This window comes from Eulemur rufifrons, chromosome 6 (assembly GCF_041146395.1).
Source record: "Eulemur rufifrons isolate Redbay chromosome 6, OSU_ERuf_1, whole genome shotgun sequence".
NCBI classification, from domain to species: Eukaryota; Metazoa; Chordata; class Mammalia; order Primates; family Lemuridae; genus Eulemur; species Eulemur rufifrons.
The window spans coordinates 5296479-5305393 of record NC_090988.1 but is presented as its reverse complement, the minus strand read 5'-3'; the positions used below and the strand labels follow the sequence as shown (position 1 = coordinate 5305393).

General features: G+C 48.9%; 1 non-coding gene across 1 annotated transcript; it reads right to left on the bottom strand.

The window, feature by feature from the left end:
- Positions 1-8527: 8527 nt before the first annotated feature.
- Positions 8528-8630, bottom strand: LOC138385567 (U6 spliceosomal RNA). The gene has a single exon (XR_011233792.1). It is a non-coding gene; the product is annotated as a U6 spliceosomal RNA (small nuclear RNA).
- Positions 8631-8915: the final 285 nt, after the last annotated feature.

Sequence of the window (8915 nt, the reverse complement as noted above, 5' to 3'; positions counted from 1 at the left end):
CAGGGCAGAGTTGGAAGTGTCTGAGCAGGGCCCGAGAGAGGTGGTGGAGCCCAGCAGGCCAGGCCTGGACAGAGGGCTGGGGGTTCCCCCCACTTGTCATTGTGCCCTTTGTTGTTTCTCTAGCATTTTCCCTTTCATTCTGTCAGCATTTAAGGAAGGATGCTCTGAAAGTCTCCATCTCTCACGGCTGTGCTTCAGGGAACCAACGACAGGTTTGCTCACACCTGGGCTGCCCTGACAGACACAGAGGACACGAGGTTGTGCTTCAATTCCAGCAGGACTTCTCAGGCTTCAGTGTCATGCTGGAAGGCTTGTTAAGACACACCTTGCTGCATCCCGTGCCCAAGGCTTCTGATTTAGTGGGTCTGGGGTGGGGCCTGAGAATTTGCATTTCTATCTGACACTGCTGATTTGGGAACCGCTTTGAGGACCTCTGACTTGCAGAAACCATTGTTTCCATGTGTCAGTGTGGCAGGGGTCGGGGAGTGGGGGAGAGAGCGGAAGGGCGGCAGGGCTGGGCTAGCTGGGTGTTGAGTCCCAGCCCTACCTTCTGGGAGCCTCATCTTCCTACTTCTGAGACACAGCAACAGAAACACCTGCCGGGCCAGTTCACAGACTTTGTGAGAGGGAGGGAACATCATGGGAAGCTTTCCTAAGCTGCAAGTGGCCATGCAAAAGCAACAAGCTGCTGTTAACCCACTTCCAGTTTTCACTGCGCTCTGCTCCGTCCCTGACCCATTCCCTCCCTAGAGACAGATGGAGAACATGTCTCTTTGTGGCCAGGGGCTGCCCGTCAGCATCCTGCATCCACAGTGTGCTCGGAGCCTAGAGCCATTTCCCAGGCGTGGGCAGCCTGCTGTCCACAGGCAGCTCCCCCAGGCCTGGGCCCAGCAGTGCCCTGGGGCCCCTGGAGAGTCCCCGGGCCAAGCGTCCAGGCAGCAGGCCAGTAGGGGGCATCATCCACAGCAGCAGAAACAGTCCCCATTTGCAGAGCGTCTGCCCCAGGGCCAGCAGCCCAAGGAGGATGATAAGCTTGTTGAGGAAGCTCTGGTAAAACCCCTGGAAGAGACAGTGGTCGAGGGAGCCAGTGTTTGTTGAGCACCTACTACCTGCCAAAAACCAACCTAGGCACTTTTGCATTCATCTCACCTGGTTCTCCCGGCGCAGTGTGAACTTGACCGTGATACTCAGGATGGAGAAGAGAACGCTAGATGTGCCCAGTATAAGAGCTTGCCCAGGACCACACAGCGAGGAGGCAGTGGGGAACTTACGGTGACAGCATGGGGCCCTGCAAGACTGACATCCCACTCCACCTTCCCTTCCCGCTCTTCCCCTCCAGTCCTGCCCTTGGCGCTGCTATGGGCATTTTGGGGACGAATCTACAGGGAGTTTGACAGGAGCCTATTCAGTTCGGGTTTAGTGGTGAATGTGCATGTGATTTGCAGCCATTCAAGTGCACGGTACAGTTAAGACAGACATGTCTGATGCAAACCATACATAAAGTCTTGGATTGTGAGATAATGAATAAAGAGAGTTGGAACATACAAACACATTGAGGGAAAAGTATAAATGTCTTTTTGACTTCATTAGAAATGTTGCTATCAACGAAGATCACATAAAGCAATACAGTGCCAAACGGGGACATCCCTGCCATGCTATTAGTGTTCGCCGCTGACGCAAACATGCTCAACCACCAGTCAGTGCACAGAACTCGTGCCCAGGGACAGCAGGAAACTGATACAGGCTTCCCCTAATATGACAACTGTCAGAAAAATGCACATAATGTTAGTAACAATGAATTAATTAAACTTCAAAAATAAGCAAATCAACCATGCTAGAGCAAGGACTATATTATCTTTCTGTCCTTGTTGTAGAAAATTATGTTACAAAATCATTGTCATAGGATTAACTAATCAAAAGGTATTTAGCCAAACCAAAAAAAAAAAAAAAAAACCAATAAAGATTTGTAGTATGTTAGACATTTGATTAATTTAAGTAATATGCTGTTTTTCTGGGTTTTGTGGAGTTTCTTGGCCAGTTTTCTTAAATTAGTGATTTGATATGATTCTTTATTTATTATTATAAAACTACTTTTGTATTTATAACATTTTCTTTTTCTTTCTCCTTCCTTCCTTCCTTCTTTCTTCCCCTTCTTTTTCTTTTTCTCTCTTCCTTCCCCCTCCCCCTTTCTCTTCTCTTCTCTTCTTTCTCTGTCTTTCTTTTTCTTGCTTTCTTTCTCTCTCTCTCTTTCTTTTTCCTTCCTTCCTTCCTTCCTTTCTCTCTCTCTCTTCCTTTCCTTCTTTCTTTTCCCTTCGCCTACTATACCAGCCTCAGGCCTCAGACCCCAGGTGGGCCTGACTCTTGCCCTGGGCGGAAGTGGGGAGGCTTGCAGCTGAAGGTGCAGGTGTGGCTCTGGAGGCTGTGGCTGAGGCAGAACTGTGCAGTTGCATTAAGTCTCCTTTGGTGCCTTTTCACTTCCATGTTCTTTTCTTCTCCCCTCTTGCCAGGATCCCTGGCCAGTTCCCACTGGCTGCTTGTCATTTACATCCCATTTCCTGTGGCCTCCTTTACAGCATTCAGGGCAGTGTGACTTGTATCGAAGTTCCTTGTATATGTTTTTCTCCCCGACTAGACTGTGAATTCCTTAAGGGCAGTGACTGTGTTTTGTTCACTTATCTGTTCCCAGTACCTAGTCTGGTTCTTGACACTTAGGGGCACTCAACCAGTGTGAATCACATTGATCTAAATGGATTCTGGGGAGGTGTCCAGAGCAAATTAAGACTAGATATTTGTCAGTGAGGGTCAACACAGCAGTTAAGGTTAATCCAAGCAGAGATTTCTCCAGGGTGAGCAGGTACATAGCATCTTCCCTCTTAGGACTGGCTTTGAAATCCCAGGGTCCCAGGATCACAAGACCAGTTGTCTTGTAACCATACCTCCAAATTCTTGGTGTAGCAGAGATTGGCTAGCTGTTCACCAAACTGATTCTTCATCCTTTCAGACACAAAGCAAAAGTATATTTCCAACATCTACTGGAATTACCTGTGGAAATGTGGCTGAGCTGAGTCCTTAGCTCATAGAATATGGGCAGAAAAGGAAATGGCTCATATGACTGTGTAGTTTAGCAAATCCACAGTCTGATAGGGGAGGCCAGCAGGTAGAAGACTCAGGAAAGAGCTGCAGTTCCAGTTTGAAAGCTGCCTGCTGGCAGAATTGTTTCAAGCTTGGGGGAAGTCAGTCTTTGTTCCATTAAGGTATTCAACTGATTGGATAAGGCCCAACAACATTTTGGAGGTTAATCTGTTTTACTCAAAGTCTACTGATGTAAATAGTAATCTGTTAATCACCTCTAAAAACCACCTTTATAGAAACCTGCAGAATGATGTTCAGCAAGATGTCTGTGTATCCAGGGGCTGAGTCAAGTAGACAAATAAAATTAGCCATCATACATCTACTCTTATCCACCTGGCACCCATATACATCTCCTTAAACTACACTTCATCTCCAAATGAAGACAACTGTAAGGTTGTATTTCTGCCTACCATGGTACAACTATCATGCATACAACCCAAACCACACCAACCTGCCCCACAGAAGAGGATGCAAAGTCCTTGAGTGATCTTTACAGTTTGGTTGGATATGCTGTCCCTTAAACACTGTGACGTAAACTTAACAATACTGAAATACTGTGGTATAAAGCAATACCTCTTATGTTACATGAAAGAGGGATAAGAGAGGAAAGAAGACAAAGAATATATACACACATGTACAGACATATTCATAACAAAGCAAGAAAGATACAGTCATGACACTCACAGCCCTCGCTTCTGTCACAGGCCATGTGGTTGCTGCTGGTGTCCTCACTACGTTCCGCCACTCCCCAGTCTGCAGTCCCCTTGTCTTCAGCAAGCACATCTCTGCTCATGGTTCTTTACCCGGTGAGTGACACAAACCTTCATTCCTCACTCTGGGACATTAGTAGTCTTACCTAAGTTGGGTTGTTGCAGTTTGCCAATGACTTTAATCACAGAGCATAGTAACTATGAGACACCCTAAGCCATCTCCTGTATTTTGGACACACTCTTCCCTAAGTCCATTGTGGAGCAGTGGTCCACTCTCCCTTGGTGATTAGGACCAGCCACCCCAGTCAGCACAGCAACTCACTTTAGTCTGTTGATTTAGAAGCATGAGGACCCCAAAGTGGCCGGGCAGCAGTCTTAACTTCCAGCTCAGTGGCCTCATGGTTGTGTCTCCTGGTGCAGGCATTCCTCCCTGTGGAACTAAGGTTTCTGGACAAGCAGAATATCAGATTGTGGGGACAGGAAGCAAATGTCTTACTTGTGGGTCACTAGGCTGAAAGCAGACCTCAGAGGCATCCCGGCAGGGCAGGAACCTGGGTCCAGAAATGACCTGGAGAAGACATCCCACTATCCAGAAGTGCCCAGCTGGATATTTTGGGAATGTCATTGGCATAAAAATACCCAAAAGATGTCCAATCCTAATCCCTAGCACTTGTGACTATGTTACTTTCTATAGCAAAAGGGACTCCAGGAGCCAGGAGCGTGGGCAGTGCTGAGAAGCTGAGAAGGCAGGGACGTGGCTTCTCCCTGGCGCCTCCACAAGGAGCGCAGCCTTGCAGACAGCTTGACTTCAGCCTGGTGGGACACATGCCTGCCGGTGAGACCTCTGTCCTTGATAACCCTGGTAATAAGTGTGTGTTTCAAGCAACTAAATTTGTGGTTCTTTGTTACAGCGGCAATAGGACACTGATACGGGGAGTGATTAATAAATTTTTGCATTGAACCACTGAAATAATGGAGTCATTTGATAAAACAGTTAAGTTAACCTAACTAAAATGCTTAAAAACAAAGAAATAAAGCCTCCACTTTTGGATAGTGAGATCAGAAAGCAATAAAGCCATTTCCTCCTCTTGAGACCATCCCCTCTTACAGAAATGCCTCCAATCTGGCCTCTTCTGAGTGGCAGGTCCCTATTCTCTGCTCTCTGGTGCACACATGGCCCAGCAGACTCTTGGCATGGCATTTCGGTACAAAGCTTGACTTAATACTCACCCTGGGAGCAAGCAAGCTGGAAGCTGCCGACACCGAGTCCCCCTAATGCTTTATTTAATTGGTACTTACTTTAGACGGTGCATTTAAAAGTCCCTGCTTCTGCCAGATGTACAGTCAAGCTGACCTGACGAGAGAATCTGACCACGGCAAAGCAATGTGATAATTAATGGGTCCTGCTCTCCCCTGATTGGATTGATGTTTTCATGGCATTTAGATCCCACTCCTGAAACCTCCCTTGGTTTTCACTAATCAGCTGTGCTCCAGCCCACCTAGTAGATGATCAATAACTATTTGCTGAGTAAAAGAATGGCTGAGTCTGAGATCTGGAAGAGTCAGGTGCCACTTTGTTTCAGCCCTAACCAGTCTCTGAGAAATTTCTCTCCTGGAAGCCAGAGCCAGGGAAGGTCACACAAGCTCCTGGCATGTCGGGGTACGAGCTAACTGTGGCCAGGGGTGCTTTACGAAAGGGATACAAAAGCAGCCTGGATATTACGTGCACACAGTGGACACGCCAGAGGGGCTGGAGCCCTGGCACATGCCCAGACCATGGTCATCCCTCCCAGGTGCTGGAGTAGAAGAGACCCAGCAGGACGAGGGGATCTCAATGCCACTGTTCTCTACAAGGGCACAGGAGTGGAGGTCACAGGGATGGGTTTCTGTCAGACAGAGCTGAAACTCAAACCTCGTTCAGACCACCCCGACTAGATGCACAACTCAGAGTAGGCTGTGTAGCTGCTCTGGGATCCGGTTTCCTCATATACAAAATGAGGATAATTATAATATCCTTTATTGGATTGTTCTGAGGATTAAATCAAATTAACTTAGCACAGTGCGTGGCAGTCAGCAATGTCTCAATAACTCTTCCCTGGCATTCCTGGCCTCCGCCCTCCCTCACTGTGGATCCATCCCTCCTCCAGACGTAGAACCCAGGGCTGGGCAACCACAGAGGACAGACCTGCGGGGTTTGTAGTCCAGCTCTCCTGCCCCAGGCAGGCTCTACCTTCTGCACCACACCTTCCTCAGCTGCTTAGGGTGTCAGCTAGTCCTGCAAGGCACAGCCTGGACTGGAAGGGCCTGAGGAGGGCTCACACCTCTTCCCCGGAACTCCTCATAGCCCATGGAGACTGCCCCTGCGGAGAGGTTCTCTCCAGCCTGCGGGGCAGGGTCCTGTCGTGTGCTGGCCTCATGACGTCAAGAAGGGAGAACCCTCAGGGCTTTTCTGTTATAGTCACATATTAGAGCTTTGGGAATTCACCTAAAGAAAGGAAATGGAGGTTATAGAGAGGGTATCTTTCCTGATACATCCTTCCCTCTGGAAATGCAGAAGCCCAACCCTGATGCGGTGATAACATTCATCCAGCTCCCCCTGGGCTCAGTCACGTGGGTCGTGTGGTCAGAAGCCTTTGGTCATCTCCTTGTCCCTTGAATAAGCCTGTGCAGTGACCTATAACTATTTCTTCCTGGGCATGTGATATTTTTCATAGAAAATATCTAATCTAATTAGGGTCGTGCTTTTTGCTTTCCTTCCCTCCAGTCAGGAAGCGACTGCCCTAAAATTTAGCTCATTTTCCTCCCCCAGCATCCTGTGTTAGTGTTGAATTATTCAAAACCTCTCATTTTTCTATTTATCATGTGCTAATTGTGCTTTTGCAGTGAAAGGAAATCTAAGAGTTGGGATAATTAATTAATCTTCTTAATTTTTTAGTCAACTTCTAGCTACTTCCAAAAGCTGTGCACACAGACACTTGGGTGTGTTTGTCTTCATTCTGAACAAAAGGTTCACCTCCTGATACTTGAAGTGGGCGGTGCTTTGGCTACTTGCACAGAATTCTTTCCACTATTCAATCAACCAGTCAGTGAAGACTCACTGACCACAGGCTCCTTGCCAGGCTGCTGAACATGCCGAGGGGGGCAGGTGCAGGGTGGAGACAGGAATGCAAGCAATTTGCAAATATACCAGAGGAGGGGAAGAAGTGAGCTGGGTGGAAGGAAGCAGTAACTGGGGAGGCCAGGAAAGCAGTGGTTAAAAATTCTGCCTGGGGAAGGGAGAGGGTTAAGGAAAGGTTTGTGAAAGAGACAGGAACTGTCGATGTGGGGAAAAAACTTGCTACAGAAAGAAAACGACAAGGAAAGAGCCTCTCAGCCAAGATGAAAGTCCTCAGTGACTTGGCAAGTTTCCCCAGCAGCTACCTCGTGCTCTGGTGTGGGCCGTGCTGGGGCCGCGGGGTCAGTAGGGCGCAGAGCCACAGTGCCCGGCCAGGTGGGAGGGACCAGATGGAGAAAGGCCAGGTGTGGCCACAAACCCAGCAGCCTCCTCGCTTGGGAGGGGGCATCTGGGCTGACATCTGGTGGAGAATGAGGCCAGGGAAGGAAGGGGGGGAATTTCCTGTGTAAGGATCAGATTATCAAAGGAGCAGGATTGCAAGAATGGCTGTGGGTTCAGAGAGAGGGAAGGCTTGGACAGGGAGTGGCAAAACTGAGGCCAGAAATGTAGGTGGGGGACAGATCGGGGGTTTGATCCTGAAGGCAGCAGAGAGCTCTGGAAGGAGCATGAGCGAGTATGACTTACGGCCTGGTTTTCCTTTTAATGATGACGATGATGACAGCCATGGGTTAGGGAGCCTTGTTCCTGCTTGGCTCTAGGCCAAGCCTTTTGGGATCGACCCTGCCTGCTGCAGTGCAGAGAAGTCACTGGAAGGAAGGAGACAGCGGGGGTGGGGTGGCTGCAGGTGGAGGTGGAGGGTGCAGAGAAGTCACCGGGCTGCAAGGGGAAAGGGAGGGCGCTGGCGTGCCGGCCCGAGATGGGGTCCCTGAGATGAACCCTGCCTCTGACACCGCTTGTCCCACTCACCCTTGCTTCCTTCGGTTCTCTTAACAACCCCCAGAAGCTGGCCAGACCACTGAGGACTGTCTCAGGCCTGCAGGGGGAGACTGAGGCTGGGACTCGGGACAGAGGTGGAACTGTGGAAGCATTGCCGTGGGGAGCATTTGCGCTCGCCCACCCCTCAGCCCATCACACCATCCACGAGTCTTTGAACAGCTGACCCACCCTCATCAATGAGGTCCCTCCTTGCTCTAACACCATGCAAAATCATTTGTCACTTCCCTGATAGGGTAACCTACCTCCCTGGTTTGCTGGGGCTAAGGGGGTTCCCGGAACAGCCCGACACTGGGATGGTGGTCACCCTCCTGACCCCTGTCTTTGTCTAAAGCCCTGTCCACACTGGTCAATCACCCTGCCCCCTTGTTACTTTCCTTTATAAAGATTAGCCCCAGTCTGTCCCCAGAATGTGAGGTCTATGTGGCGCAGGCTGTGTTCCCAGCACTTGGCCCTTGCCTGGCCGCTGGTTGGCAATCTGTGTACATTTATACAACAAAGACACGGCCAGGCTTTCTGCCCCCAGTGCTGGCTACCTGTGTCTCCGGGACTTTGCTTATTTCATTCTTATTTTTTTCTTTTTTTTATGGACTTCATGAATTTGCGTGTCGTCCTTGGGCAGGGGACAGCTAATCTCTGTCTCGTTCCAATTTTAGCGTATGTGCTGTTCTAGGAGGGACTATAAGGAGCCAGAAAGGAAAAATTCTGGGTACAGGAAAGACCCAAGTTTATCGCCAACATAAGTCCCTGTGCCAACCTTCTATTTTGCCCAGGTTAATCTCATTTGTCTTCCCAAACCACATGGCAGATGACATTTATCGGCCCTGTTCTGCGTAACCTATTTTAAACAGATAAAAGCAGGATGAATACAGGAGGGCACATTTATTTCATTGTGGATGACACAGCCTGTACAGGTCACCAATAGATTGGATTACAAAATAAGGATTCAAAAATAATCCAGAAAA